Below are 16800 nucleotides of genomic sequence, written 5' to 3'. Positions count from 1 at the left end.
ACGAAAACGTGCACTAATTTCCCAGCGATATTGTTGTACGATAGCGCAGTGGTTTGCGGGCCTGACTCCCTAATGCACATTGTTCCAGTGTCATAAGTTCGAATTCCAGTGACGACGGCAGGCATAGTTTTGTTTAAACGTTTATCTGGCGACTCTCTGCGCTTTTCGCCTATGTTAAATGATGAAGTTGCTGTGGAGAATAGCAAAAGACGGCTGGAATATCGGTGGCACAAAATCGGGGAACATAAAGAATAGATTTTAGACAATAAATTTCTCCCACGGCTCGAATGTTTGTAGATACGTTCTATGGGTCCTAAGGGCCGATAAAAAGGACAGAAGAAAAGTAAACATAAAGAGCTTGGTGGCATCCACAACTATCTCGTTTCAAAGGGTTCGCTCAGAATACCTACCCTAAAATCCATTGTTTGTAACGCCCTATGTTTTGCAATTTAAGTGTTCCTCCTCTATTCTGCAACCGTGCAGATCTGTGTCCTGTAGAGAGACCTATGAGCCGATTATATATTATGCAGGTATTATTTAGGGATTTATATTTTGTGTACGTAGAACAGACTGGCACGGGCACCCCTGTGTAGATCAAAATGTCGTTCTATGTAAGCTGGCTTGCCGGGGTTTGGGTTGTCTGTAGCCCGAGCAGAGTAATGGTGGAGGTGAACAGTTTTCTTTTTCTTCGTCCTATGGCGATATTGAAGCTGAGCGTGAGGAGGTGGTCTGACGACTCCACAATAATAAAAAGGACGACAATGGCTGTCGTCAGCGTAACGGAAAGACGAGCGGAAAAGACAAGCCCAGTTAAAAAAATTAAATAAACGCGTTTCAGAGGCAACTGGGCGCCTCACTCGTTGCCACGTGCACCGATATATGGAAGTGGCCGGGTGGGAGGGCCTGCGAACCGGCTAATATCATTTTCAACCTTCAAATGCGCGCCCACATGCTCTCTCGCAAGCGCACACACGCAGTTGCCGTTTCCGAAGCGTAAAGCTATCTGCGAGGCAACGGGGTGAAACCAGAATCGCACGCTCCTTCGTACCTCTGAAGGATTCCGCTTGATGAAAATGGGTCAGGGGCTAGAGTGAAACCATTCTGACAATACAGTGTCTCGCGCCAGTTGCAGAAATTAGAATAGAAATTGTGTGGGTAAGAGTACGATTAAATGCATACGATCTTTTCAAAGCATCCAATGCATATATGCAATGCAATCCGTATGGTATGAATTGAATGCGTACCATGAACATGGTGCAATGCCTTGCACCATTTTTTCGAAGGCCTACCTCGTTAAAGCAGACCAGCAAACTCCCGTAGAGCCAGCTGACATTCCAAAGATGGCCATTACTGCACCGTTTGGCCTCTTCGAACATGTAAGGATGCCTTTCGGCTTGGGAATTCCGCGCAAACTTTTCAATGGATCGATGACGTTATCAGAGGTTCAGACTTCATTTTCTCGCACTTTGATGGTCTTCTGGTTGCCAATCCGTCTCATAGTGATCATGCAGAGCACTTGCGCGCTCTCCTCGCTCACATTGATGACTACGGGCTGATAATCAATCCCAAAAAGTGTATTTTCGGCGGTTCAAGTGTTGAGTTTCTGGGCCGCCTTGTCACACAACAGGGCATCAAATCACCTGACACAAAAGTCAAAGCCACCAATGAATTTCTGCAATAAATATCAATGAAGCTCTGTGACTATCTGAAGCTCTGTGACTTAACTTTCATCGCCGCTTCATTCTCTGCTGAACTCACCTGCTTAAGCTCCTGACGGACATGCTTGCTAAAAAAAAGAAAAAAGAAAAAAAGGAAGAAAAACTCTCACGGAATGAGGCCGCCAACTCTGCATTCACAGCAGCAAAAAAGGCTCTCGCAGACGTTGGCATACTCGATCATCTCTGGCCCCACGTTTGCCTCGGTCTTATTACCGGCAATTCGACCGTCGCCGCGGGCGTATTTCTGCAGCAGGATGCCGCCAACTGCACTGTAAAGTAATTTATGCCCTTAATTGCTAAAAAAGAGTGCATGTCTATGGCTCACACCCTTACACCAAAAAAAGGTGTCAGTTATAGACAGATTTACAGCCTTTCTCACCTTTAAGGGTGCAAATTACTTTACCATGCGGCAACCTCTTGAATTATTTCTTCTCCGCGGGTCAACGTGCCTTTGACTTTCGTCTTCACACGAAATTCCGATTCTTACACTGCGCCTGAGATTCGGCACTTGTGTTTTATCTCGGAGTTCAGCCGACCTCCGACACGTTCGCGGTACCACCAGTGCGGCAGCTGACGCGTTTCCCCGTGTCAATTATCCGTCTTCGACGCGCAACCCTGTCAAGTGGAAAGTCCAGGCTGCAGCGCAATCCGTCAACCTTGTGCATTTTCCTGACTCACCGATGTCGCTAATCTTCCCCAACTTCCAGCTTCCTTTCTCCACAGCATCTATTACCAACAAGACTTAAACAAGTGTGACCCGCCCGCACGTGTGACCAAATTTTCGACCATATAGTCCTTTTCAACACCCGCCACAACAAGAGACACCCAGGCATCCGTGCGTCCCAGAAGCTCGTCACTGCTCGTTTCTTCTGGCGCGTTTATGAACGCGGCCGAGCGTCGATGGGCCTCGTCCTTGCCTCCAGTGCCAACGCGTAGAGATTACCGAGCACATCGTCACGCCGGCCTCTCCTTTCCGGTCCCCTGGCGCAAGATTCGCGCAAGTGTACTTCGACCTAGTGGACCTTCTACCTTCTTCGTCCGGCGCCCGTTACCTACTTATATGTGTCGACCGCTTGCAATCCAAAGTATGACCATTGTTCGGCGATTTCTTTAGTTTCCTTTGTTGACGTTCACTGTACTGGAAGCCTAAAACTACATTGACTCTCGTTTTTTGTGTGAGCCAGAGCTGATGAGCATCAACATGTCACGATTACCGACCGCCGTCCGGTGACTACAGAATGCACATTTCGTTTCATTTCATTTATTTCCTTCTAAGCGCACATATGCAGTGCGCAGAAATCTGTTGCGCCAATAGCCGAAGCTAGTTTAGGCACGTATTCGTGTACAATTTGTTGCAGCAAAAAGCAACAAAACGTTCTTGGTATTGCAAGCTATAACACATGGAGTCATTATAAATGTATACGACAAAATAATTGTAAAACGACAGGAAACAAAGACAATACTGTTATTACACAAAGTCATCTAACGCAATTATTAAAAACAAAAAAGTTCAATGCTTAAAAACACTAAACAGAAACAAATGATTTGTACAAACATTGAACAAACAAATTTTGTACAATGTTAGATGACTCAATCTTTGTGAAATAAAATGTTCAAATACGTAGCGTAGAGGGTTCTGAAAGGGTGCACAGTACTCACTTACAACCGTTATGAGCGTCATCTTTTCTTATTTTCGCACACACCCTTATTATGGGGTGTTGGGAGATAAATATGGGCGCTAATTAAATAGATGTAATGAAGGATGTAACACATGAAAACAATAATTTGATACCCATAAGGGTGTAGAATGTTTTATTGGGTACCCGCAAGAAATGAATAAGACACTCATTCCAAAGGATTGCAAAACTTCGCACTCGAAATATTTTCGGATTTAATTATGTTGCGGCTAAGGGTAAAACACAAGAAGACACTAGATGCTTACATCACATAGTTATGCTATTATGAAAATGCATATCAGCAGACAGGCAAGCATGATGATCTGACGAACTGGCGGAGTAACAGAGGTGTGTTCGTGTAGTCAGCGAAAAATTGTATACCAACAAAAAGCTCTTGAACGTCGTAGGAAGAATGCCCTTTCTGTGTTGACGCAAACGCTGAAGATTTACTTGATACGTTGCGATACGGTGCGCAGTTCTGGCTGCACGGGACAATGGCTTGACTCCTTTGTCATATCTGAATGCGTCACTGTCGAGGTTCAAGCATCGCAATTTTGTGCGTATATGGTTTGCTTTTAAGCCAAGCTACCCGTTTTTAGCGGTCGCTCCAGCGCACAAACAGCAATGTTTGATAAGGTAGCACGGAAAAACAGAGTATTTTCTCATATAGTGTACATAACAGTTGAACTACCCAAAAAAGTCGCTTAAGAATAATAGGTACAACAGATCCAATTGCTCGTCCATATGCATAGCTCCTGGCGTCGCCGAAGCAAATGCTACGTACGTGATACAACTTGTGGACACGAGATCGAAGTGTATACACGCCGCTCGGACGTTGGCGGTTGATGATGCGCAAGATATACGTCCTCGTGCCCAATCTATAGGCTAACTAGTGAGGTGGGCGGTTTTACCATATGCGACAAACTTTGTTTCTGGCCCGGTCACTCGCAGAGCTCTGCTAGATTTTCTCGGTTGCTCGCCTGTTCTTCTTCCGTAAACAGTTTCAGACTCATGGGCACCGTTCCTGCCCATGGTCGCAGTTTTGCAGGAGCGATTGCTCCGAAAGAATGAATCTCCCGTATTCGCTCTCGGCATTTCTGGATTTATCTTTTGCCCCTATTTTCTCAGTCCCTGCCCTTCCATAGCGGCAGAGCAAAAGTCGACGGTGCGCCACAGGATGGCGTGACGATTAAACAGAGTGCGTGCCGCGCGTCCATGAACATGACACGTGTACAAGTACGTAACAGTCAGGACACAGTGGGGTTCTAATTGTTTAGGTAATAAGTTCTCATTACTTTAGAAATGTAAGAAAAAATTTACTTTCAGGAGAAAGTGAAAGAGAAAAATTATTTTAGGGGGCTCATGCAGGGTCTGTGTTCGCACCGTAGTGATTTCGTAACCCGTTCCGCTGACCGGAGCTTCGAAGTGAGAGTTGTTCTTCCGTCTCCGAATGCGGGGCTAATGAAAGCTTAACGCGGCGAGTCCGGGTTAATGGGACTCATAAATGGACACGCACGAGTAAAAATAAGCGTTCCCCGCCTGAAAATTGCTAATGACGGCTTTGCAAAAAAGAAAAAAGAACAAAGAATGTAGAATGCGGGGCAGAAAGCCAACCTTGTTGCGTAACAAGCCGCACCAGGTCAACAATTTCAACTCCATATTCTCACCCATTCTTAAGGCCGAATTCTAGCGTATATAAGGTGGGTAGACCGGGCACCGGTACCACAACCTACCTGTGAAAAGTCTGATAAGCCGCGCTCGTCTCATTTCTACAGAACGCAATGCATCTCTACGTGAGTAAATGCACGTTGTCGTCGGTTCCTTCGAGCTTATGCAATTCTGCGAGTCTCACTGAGAACTTTGCCAGCGAGCCTTGACATGAAACGGCTTTCTGGCTCAGTTACAGGTGACATCTTTGAGCCTCGTTTCGCAAATTATGACAGGAATGCATTTATATCTTATACTGTTCTGATAGGGCACCTTGCTGACGTATATTTCATCGCCAAAGCTGAACCGACCCAAGCCACAGCAAAAAAGACCGGGCGCTAAACGTTTCCCATCAGACGGGCAGTTAAAATTTGATTACGATAAGGTATTTGGGAATTGTACCAACACAGTGACCGACGCTTTCCAGATGGTATGCTCTTACGAGGCCAGCCCAGCAATTAGAAGTTATAAATTAATATAAAAGCTCCTTTCAGAGGGTTGTTTGCTACAAATCTTAGACAAGTCGTTTCAGCGAGTGTGCGTCGACATGAATGTGACTTGATTGGTTTGTTTAGAAGTATGCCTTGATAGGGTTATTCAGAGATTTGCGTGTGTCCTCGCGTCCGTGGGGTCTCTCAGAAGCTCCGCCGTTCCGTGTCGAACCCCTCGGGCCCTCTTGATGGTGTCGTGCCTCATCAGTGTTGGTGACGTGTAGTTCTTGCGAACGACGTTCAGCATAGGGGACAGACAAGTACCTTCATTTTTACGCAATCCCCTTTCACTTTGTTTTTAAGTATTATAGGTTGTGTGAAGGTAGTAATCTGTTAATTATATCCCCATTGAAATCGACCACCACTCACTGTGAGATGAAAGGTAGAGAGATTAAAAGAAAGAGGAGAGGGCAAAATATATATGATGTGATTGAGAAAATCGAGCTTGTAGGTGAAAGAGAGCACAGGCAAACTTAAGCGGAACTTGCTAGATGAAATAGCTCCGAGAACCAAAGACACGCATAATTCATTAGGCGGCAGAAAATTTTAAGGACCATTTCGTGTTCCGAACATACTAAAAATTTAATATGGCGGGAATTAATGAAAACTTTCTCAAATTTGTAGTCACATATATGAAAGAAAGGAAAAAAGATATCCGTAGAAAATGCTCTATCAAATGGGGATTTGACTAGCAGAAATTAGACTTTCAGGTAGTTAAAACACGCGCTTCTAAAATACTCAGAAGTGTCTAGTTTTTAAATTGTACTAACGAAATCTCGATCGGAATTAAGGTACAGTGAACCTCTTCGTGGCAGAATGAGCTCATGCAAGCGGTAACTGAGTGGTTTCTGTGGGCCCGAAACAGATATTGCGGTAAGAGGAAGGCGAGTTCGCTTTCGATTATTCTTCCCTTCGATGAGTTATTACTTTTTCTCCGCGCGGGCTGCATACGGGGGACACGGATATACGGCACTGTTTGCGCCATCATCTGCATTTCGATTTTTGCATGTCGCGGTAGCCACGCGCTAGCCACACGGTGGTGAAACAGCTAGACAATCAAACCAAACTTTTCCCTAATATCTCAGCATAAAGATGAGTACTCGAGTAGATTTGTTTGAAACTATAGGCCAGAGGTCCAGCTCCCTTGCATAATGAGATCAGAGCTCAACGACCATATATATACCTTCTTGACGTGTTCGGTTATGAAACGTGAGTTGACGTAGCGAAGCCTCAAGCAAAGCTGTATTCTTTGTTATCCCAATGAGCGTCACGCCAGTGTGAATGCTCCGTGAGTTAATCTTTCGTCATCATCAGCCATTCCTGCTACATCAAGCTTGCACTTATGAACAATGGCGGCATTATTTATGAATCTCACTCACATTTCTGAAAATGCTGCTTCAGGTACGCCTCCGCCCCCAAAAGATATCACGAAACACGTGTTCCTCATTTACCTCCCTGACATACACAAAAAGTCTGATATGCCTGTTTCGGAAATATTCCAATTGGCTCAGTCTCACATGTTCGAGAAGTTTCCAGATTATATTCAAGTAGTCAAAGATGCATCTGTACAAAGCGATAACCAAGGTGCCTCTGCAGCTTTGTTGTGCCCTTCGACTGAAGTACGATGTATCTTTCGAATACCGCATCTAACTTCGTCAATAACTGCGGATCTAGTAGCAATTAATGTTGCACTGACATACGTGTAATAGGAGTTAACCACATCGAAGATTGCCATGTTTACGGACTCCCGCTCTGCCCTTAGCAGGTTACAACGCAGTCAGATTGATTGCCCAGTTGTGTGCAGCATTACTGACTCTGCAAAGAAAATTTAATCACGTGGGGTATGTCTCGTTGCACAATGGATACCTTCACACGTAGGGAATCACCAGAAATAAAGAGGCTGATCTACTGGCGTCAACTTGCGCTCATAACGACTGTGTCATAATCTACTGGCGTCAACTACTGATCTACTGATATCTACTGATCTACTGATAATCTACTGATCTACTGGCGTCAACTTGCGCTCATAACGAATTGGGGCCCTGAAATTTTGTGCAAGCTTGATGACGTTCGTCTGCTGATTCGTCGCCACCTAATCAAGCAGCAGCCAGACCAGCGCGTCGCAATAGGAACGTTTCCGTCCCGTGTTCGCGGTCGAGACTTGCCTCGTCGCGCTAGAGCGCAACTACTCAAGTTGAGGGTTGGCTGCGTGAACGTGCGCGATCGTTTATACAGACAAGGACGTGTGGCCAGTCCATCGTGTACGTCTTGGGGCACCTGCGAGACGCTTCAGCACCTAATATTGGAGCGTCCCGCTTTTAGTGCGCAGCGCATGTTGCCAGTGAGAGACCATCATCTCCTTGGCCTGCGGTGTACGACACTCGACGAATGTTTGTACCCCAGTGGTTGTGCGTCTCGACGCGTTCAGACTCATCGCGCTTTACTTACTTTTCTAAAATGAACCAACTTAGGTTCACGTTCGGAGCATCGTACCATTTCTTCTATTTAACATTATGTAGTTGCGTGACCGTCAGTGACCGGCCCTGCTGTGTGTGATCTGTACAGTGTGTTCTACTTTATTCTTTTACATTTTCCTGTTGCTCTTTCTTTGCTCTGGCCTCCCCTCCTACCTATCTTCCATTTCTGTGTTGCTGTCACCTCCCTTCTGAAGAGTAGGCAGGCGTTGTGCCCCCTTCCGGTGGCAGTTGCCAGCCTGCTCCTCGATTTCCCTTTCCTGTTAAATGTATATATGTTTTCAAAAGAAATAATAATAATAATTATGATATAGATTCTCACAGTTCACATTCGAGCTCTGGTGAATTAACGCGCTGAATACACTTGTGTATATTATTTTCTTTTCTTGCAGTGGGTACTTTTGGCGGCCGCCCTGGCCACTGGAGTAGCAGCGGGCGGCTACGGTCACGCATCCCTTTCTTATATCTCCAAACCAGTAGTCAGCGTTGGCTATGTATCCAAGCCAATTGTGACGTATGTCAAGCAGCCGGTGGCCACGGTATCCCACGTAGTCAAGCCTGTACTCACTGTCAGTCACGGCTATGGAGGTGGCTATGGAGGCGGGTACGGAGGCGGCTACGGAGGAGGATATGGTGGCGGATACGGTGGCGGATACGGTGGCGGACACGGGTACTGGCGCTAGCCTCTGGGCAGGCTTGCACCAAAAAGGGTGCCATTCTCTTTTCACCCGACGCCCGAACGCCAGCGAGAATCTTCACTGCTTTCATGATTGTTGCTTTCTCTTGTGCGAATGAATAAATCAGTACGCATCTGCACCTGGTCTTTGTGACCTCTTTGGGAGGACAAAGCTAAACAGCACGCTATTCCTCATATTTTAAATATTTTTGGCTAACAAACAAGTGCTACGAAAATAAAGGAAATCAGCAGGACTGAAAATTAAAGGCGCTTGACAATGGTGACAAAATTGCCACACACACACACACACACACACACACACACACACACACACACACACACACACACACACACACACACACACACACACACACACACACACACACACACACACACACACACACACACACACACACACACACACACACACACACACACACGCACACGCACACGCACACGCACACACACACACACACACACATATATATTTATGCGCGATGAAAGTAAAACCACACAATTCCTTTTGTTCGAAGTATGCCCTGCGGCTTAAAATTTGTGGAGCAGGCACGTTATATCAACATGCCTAATTTTTTGTATTCGATGACCCACAACAGGGATCTATGGTGAGGATCATACACCTACGCAAATTCACACTCCGTAAGGAATGAAAGGCAATCTGGAGCGTTGTTATTTTTTTATAGTTGACTTTGAAGCACATTTTACAATTTCTGCCTTCTATTGAATTCATATATCGCAGTACTCCCAAATCATACCTGCCCGGAAGCACACTATTTAGAGCGTCTTAGTGCCGTCGCCCCACGTGACTGATCCGCCGCTTCGCGACGTCATCATGGGGGCCTGTGCCTGCGGCAACTCTCCTGCGCAATGAATCAACTAGCCCAGCAACATGTCTTATTGAGAGGTACCCGCTGTTGAGGAATGAGGGAGCCGAAAAAAGATCCACGGAAATAATTGGAAATGTATGTTGTAAAGCGAATAGCTTTCTTTGGCGCTTTCGCCCGTTTCGAGGGTCGGTTGTTGGTAGTTGGCGGTCTATCATTCACTGCCGATACAAAGGGTGCCTGACCTCTCGCAACCGAGTTGCGGGTTGGAATCGTTTCTGTGGCTACGAAAGCAAAGCCACGGGATTGGTGCGTCTGCACTTGTGTTACGGCGCAAAGTAGTCCGGAGCGTTTTACAGCGCTTTGCGCGGTGCCGACATTTCTTGTGGCTGCTGCTGATGTCCACCGGACCGCAAGCTTCTGTTATCTCGGGGAGTGGTGGAACACGACGTCGCGGCTGTCACCGGCGTCTATACATTCGAATGTCTCCTAGGATGCATGCACTCAGCAACAAAATTAAGCAGCTGCGGAAAAAAGGAAGTTGCTGTCAAAACAGTCCCATGATTATGAACTTCCGGTTGGTTTCCGTAGAGTCGCCGTAGATATAACTTCAACAAAATAAATAATGACACACACTCGTGCCGCACTTTCAATCTGAGAATGCTAGGGTTTCTTTTAATGGGAAAGCATCAAATGTCCCATTGAGTGAAAAAGACGGCGTCTGTAGCATTGAAAGGGCGCTTAAATTCCCATTGGCTGCAACGCCACGCCACGTGCGCGCCTCGACGGTGTAGAACGGACGAAAGAGCACACCTGCTGACGCGCTGGTAGGCCAGTTGTTGGCTGAGGGGAGAGGGCATCGCCGCGACGCCACGTCCCCCTCGCTATCCCAAGCCTGTGTTATCCGCGCGTTCCTTGTCCGCGCAAGCTCTCGCCTGCGTTCTAACTTCGCCTCGGTAATCGCTATAAAGAAATTAACGTACAAAACACAGAATTCATTCGAAAAGAAAGACATTGGTGGTAGTGAGCTTCGAACCTACGACCTCACGCTCAAAAGTCAAGTGTCTTACCCAACCGGGCTAAACCAGCACCTCCAAGATATCAATCCTGCGCACTCTGCTTTATTACATCGTGCTACTAGGACCGAAATTTTCATTGCCAAGCCCGGCGTGACGAAAGCGGTGACGTCAAAATCATTGCGGCTTCATCGGGAGCGTCCCCATTAGATTCTATGGCCGTCAGGCAAGGTAGCATGACGTCACGCATCGAGGTGCACCGGCCTTGTGCTATCAAACAGGCGTTGGTTAAGCGTCTCAACGCCCTCGCTTGCCCGCGAAGAGTTCATGAGCGCTATAACGTAAAACTTTTCCAAACTTTTCTATTCCAATTCTGAAATCAGGCCACCGCGATTGGTCAAAAACTTTTTTAGACCACCCCCACTTCACCTGTCTGTGACGTTATCGAAACCGCGATAGCTCCCCATCTGATATGACGTGTACAGACCGATTATGCATGATTTGACCGAAAAAAGAAAAATTGTTATTTCTGATTCGACGCCTTTTCGCCATTAGCTCTCGGTTATTGGTCAAAAGTTTTCGGGTTGCACCCACTTCAACTGCCTGTCACGCGACGTCACAAAACCGCAAATACTCAACGCGTCAAAGTGGCGTGTACGCATTAAAGATGCATTAATAAGCCGAACAAAACTGAATTTTCTTCTGAATAGCCGCAGGCTGCCCCGTTCCGAAAGGAATAAAAGTTGGCTGCCGCCGATCACTCAAGCACTGGCTACTCGTACCTGCCGGAGAGCATGGGTTTATTTGCGTATAATAAAGCTTTTTTGCGTGGCCGTGTAACGTTTTCAAGCACTTTCGGCACGTTTACGACCTCGTTCTGCCAACTCTTCTTTGCTGAGAATTCGTTTTATCGTCACCCTTTAAGATTCCGTTGCATGCCGCCGCGATTTTCGACCAGCCACCGCAAGCTAAGTAAGGGAAAGCGGACCAATCGCAGACGCCGGCACCACCTTCTTCATCCAGTTATCGACTTTCAGTGCAGTGGGTCGGTATGGAATCCCTCTCCACCTGAGCGTGCTCTTTGCCTCTTGTCAGCCAATTAGGTAAGAGAAGTCGCTCAGTGTAGGCAATGTTATTCGTTTTTCAAGCAAACAAACGTGACCTCCTATGAGAGAGAGATTCTTGTTTATGGAAGGATAAAATTGGGGTAAAGTGCAGCGCAGTAACTGCCTCTCAGTTGAGGGCACCTCAACCGCGCTGCACAGAGCGAGGAAAGCGTTTGATTGGTTCTGTTCAGACAACCCTGCGGGTAACCGCCCGATGCTTGCGTCGGCAGTTACGCAAATTTGACGTCAGGAAATTGGAATAAAAGCATATTGGAATAGCTTTACGGTATTGGCCTCGAGCTCCACCACTGGAAAAGCTGGCGCCACCGTCGGCGTGACGTTCTAGGAGGGATCACGTGGTCATAGCGACCGCGTCGGCTGCTTCGGGCGCGCCGAAGAGAGCTGAAAACGAGTTTAAATTCCCTCGTACGCTGCGGTTCTCATTTAGTGGCGAAATTTTCCCGCTTCGAGTGTCTCCTTTACAACGCTTCAAAGCACTACAATAGGTAGTGGCTGCCTTTGAAGGCGCGCGACATGGTAGGCTACTGCTCGGTGCCGCAGGGCCGGACGCACGTAACGGAGGCCGGTGTCAGCCTTATTCACACGTAGCCGCAGGACAAGAAGCTGCGTGAAGCTTGGCTCGTGAAACATAAACCCGGCAAACAGTCATCGGCTACAACTCGGGTATGCAGCAAGCACAGCGCGAGGAAGATTTCTGCTACGGCACCCGGTCTGCGATGTTCTGAAAACGCGCACTGAGACGTTCGCCCGAGTCCGCTGCCCGACTAATGTCATGAAGGTTTGGTCTATGAACTTGTCGATGCTATAGATACTCGCAAGTTCAGTGGAGTGGAAAGGCAGCGGTAAGAAGCACATTTTAAAAAAAGCATGACATATGGTCATGTTTGTGTTATGAATTAATGCACTGAATTACAAAAAAGGAGCAGCGGGAAATTGCACGCTGAGAACACGGATAAACATACAGTGCGACGCAACTCGAGAAATAATATTGAAAGGTTAAAGAATTTAGTATAAAAAAAAAAGATTGAATCGTCGCAACGGGACATCACAGTCCCCGTAGGTGTCGAAGTCTCTACAATGAAATTATTTTTGAACAGCTCTGATAGCGCCCACGCAACAATGGTTGCTTGTATACTGTCAAATGCTCATATTCTGCGGCCTAAAGCTCATGGCATGGTGCGAAAACGCGCGCGCGGAGAAAGCGAAACAGTGCGCGGACAAGCATGCAGACGCGCAGTCGGTCGCTGCGAATCTGCGCGATCGCTGCATTGAGGCTTCGTTCTATTACGCTCCATTTAGTTATACAAACACTATAAGAACATATTTCACATAGTTTGCTCTCAGCGTTTACCTACCTTTCACGCAAGAAGCCGGTTAGGGAGACTCCATCGCGGCGACCGCGCGCAGTGGCGTTCACTGTACGTATTCGGTAAGGAGATAGCGTCGCCGGTAAACGATTGTGTGCTTTCAGTTTGCCCAGGATTATTATTTAGACAGTAAGAAACTTCTCTCGTTTCGAAAGTACTAATAGAAATGTCCGGGAGAGCTCGCGCGTGGTGTTTTCAGTGAGCGCTGACAGCAAAACCTATGAGGAGCGCGCCGCATGATCCCTCATACTACGCCAGCGAGGCGCTTCCGATAGATGGCGACTCCGTAACTCCTCGCCGCCAATAGGGTCCCATAACTCGAAGGACTGCACAGCGGCGTTCAATTCGAAATTAGTGCTTTCGCATTGACAACTCAAAAGAAGTGCTGAGGTGTCCTCGGATTTTTGAAATTCTCAGAGTGCGTACCATATTTATTTTTGCGTTATTGTATGCGTAACAGAAAATGAACGTATCATTCACAATATTTTTCTGTGCTGTCCTGTCCTTGGGGTATGACCGATACCCACGAAGCTCCGCTGTTGTTCTAGTGCAGAGTAATGCGAAAAGTGTTCGGTTAGATTAAATTGCGGGGTTTAACCTCTAAGAGTTGGTAATATGGGGTACGAGGCACGCTGTATAGTAAATGACTCCGCAGTAATTCTGACACTTGAGGTTCTGAACTGCGCACATAAAGCCTGGCACAGGAGCGTATTTTGCATTCCGCCTCCAGCGGAATGCGGCCACCGCGGCCGGGAATCAAACCTACGACCTCCTGCTCAGCAGGGCGACGTCATAGCCACTGCGGCGGATTGAGTAAGTAGTGCAAATGTGAAGTAAGAGCAATGAGTTCAAACGCACCGAAATTTTGATATACTGCAATTCCATATATTTACAGTGCCTGAGTTGGGTGCCCAAGAAAAGGAGCCTAAACCGAACTCAAAAGTAGCGAGTTCGTTTATTTTAGCACCAATTGTCACCACCATTAAAAATACAAGTATGAATTCAAGGATGCAAACGAACATCATTATGGAGCATAAATTCTGCCGCATAGTGAGTACTTAAGAACGCTTTTTTTTTGTCAGGAACTTGGCGTCTACGTCGCAGCTTGACGTGTTATGGTGTACCATTTAACGTGTTGATTCTGGCAACCACATCGCGAAATTATAAGGAGTGCACTTAGCACATCCAGCTTCACTTTCTTTCTGAGCTAAGCATTATTTTAAAAAAAGAAAAGAAAAACTGCTTTAGAAACGCGCTCACATACGGCCCTTGAAACGGGGAGACCGATTTTTGTTGGTGCGTTCCGTGAGGTAGGATAACGGGCATGTGCCGGTGATACTTCTGCAAGCTACCGCCCTGTGCCAGATCGTTGCGCTCATTCTCTGAAGTATTGAATGACTTAGGTACTGGCAAACATTTGTAAGAACTGAATTTCAAACCCATTTCCTAGTTTTTTCTTGCGCTGTGTACTTAATGTCGAGGACGAGAACAAAACCGACGACAACGGATGGTGCGCAAACACAACACAAGAGGAACCAATGAAAAGCCACCAGCTAGCCCAGTTCATTGCTTTTTTGAACTTCAAACCCAAGCACAAAAGGAGAGTATTTAAAAAAATGAGGTGACAGTGCAATTATATCAGCCAACTTCTGTGCTTCCTTTAGTTTCTGGGTTGATGGAATTCAAGCTATGAAGTGCCGAAGCATTTTTGACAGTTCCAGTTACATCTGTACTCCCATTTGCTTCAGGAACTGAAAACAGCGCGCTCTTACGCTCCTTTGATTTTCAGCATGAGGTTTTATGAGATTATCAGTGAAGATACGTATCTACCAGATCTAGAGCTCAAGACGACTGATGTCAAGTTCGTTTGTTCTTGGGTCATTCCACGCCAACTGTTCCTACAGTGGCGCTCCAGCAATATCAATTTCTTTCAAAAAATTGCTAAAAAGTTACACGTATATAAGCTTTGCTTGCACAGTATATTCCCAAAATGTTTTTGAACGGACAGTATTCTTTGCGCCTGTGAGGGCTATTTGAATTTCACGAAACTTTGGAAAACCAGGCGTGAAACAAAAATTTTCAAAAATAGTCGATTTCGCGCATTATTTAAAACTTCGCTTTTTTGCGTTGTCTGAGAATTGTGATTTTATTATAAGATAGTTTCACAAAATGGTCTTATGTTTCTCAATCTTTAACACCGAGGTAAATATGCGCAAATTATGGCGTTTTGGGAAAATGTCTCGCACACAAAGAAAGTCACAGATGTAAACCTGAAATTATTTTTACAGAACTGTCCCTAAGACGTACAATACTCTAAAAAATATTTTCGCCAATGTGCTGCGCACAGGCTCTAGAATAAATGCCTAACTTTGGCAAAAGGTGCTATTTTGGCCTATGTTTCGACGTTGGTAACACACTAAGGTGGTCCATAAAAATATAAGAAGAAAAGCTTATATAATGGAGAAGCATAACTACTTCGCCCACAAAAATGTTAATTGAAGTAATTTGCACTTTCACCGCCGAAAAAAATTGTGAATTTGAGTCCCACCATTGCAATATTTTCGTTCGCGCTTCGACTTTCCCTCATAGCATGCTGGTGGAACACACAAACCAACTGAATTGCTGCGTAAAAAAAATGGGTATTGTACCCACGGCACATGGCCTTCGGTCCATTTTTTTGTACTCTATTCTTTGTATATTATACGGAGTGATCATTTTTAAGCTTCACGTTATATTTAAAAGTAACCTGTGGTATATACTATACTTCCTGTTCCTGAGCTGAATTACTTAAAGAGTCCACGTGGACATTACTAGGACAAGATATCGAAACACATGTTCAAACAAAAAACACTAATTAACTTCTTCATTAGTTACTTTACAGCACATATTGCAATTTACAAATCGTATCCGGTGGGCCTGCTATACGTGTCCACTTGAAATGAATTTCCACGATGACATTGGTTTTGACATGTTATTTCCCAAAATGCGGGACGAAATACGTGGGCGTTCCAGTTAATTTTGTGCTTCAATGCGTAAAAGAGCGTTTTGTTAAAAAAAGTAAGTGGAACAACAGCGCATGGTTGCGGCGAGTTTGATGGTACGTATTTCGAAACTAGTGTCATTCCGTAAATTTATTCCAAGTGGATACGCCTTGTAAACTCACCGACTACAATTCGCAAACTGCAATATGTAACTGATTAATGGTAACTGTTTAAGAAGCGACCCGCCACGGTAGCTTAGCGACTATGGTGTTGCGATGCTAAGAACGAGGTCGCACGACTAAATCGCGGCCGCGGCGAAAGGCAAAAAGAAAAAAAGAAAGAAAGCCCTTGTCCAGTGCATTGGGAGCGTGTTAAAGATCCCCTGGTGGTCAGCATGAATCCGGAGACGCCCACTAAGGCGTGCCTCATCATGAGATCGTGGTTTTGGCAGGCAAAACTGAAGCATTCATTCATGATTAGGAAGCAATTTAGTGAAGTGTTGTTAATTAGTTGAATATGTGTTTTGATTTATCATGCAAGTAATGTCCGCGTCTTTGTCTAATGCCGCTCAAGGACTAGAATTATGTTATATACAACAGCCTATATGTTTAAAGATTCCGTAAAACTTAGAAACGATCACACCGTATATAAGCGCGATAACAAACAGTGAAAAAATTTAACAGCATCATTGACTTAATTGCCACAATGCATCCAATAATAAACAG

Source organism: Dermacentor variabilis, chromosome 1 (assembly GCF_050947875.1).
Source record: "Dermacentor variabilis isolate Ectoservices chromosome 1, ASM5094787v1, whole genome shotgun sequence".
NCBI lineage: Eukaryota > Metazoa > Arthropoda > Arachnida > Ixodida > Ixodidae > Dermacentor > Dermacentor variabilis.
The sequence above is the reverse complement of the archived record's forward strand: the minus strand, read 5'-3'. Positions refer to the sequence as shown.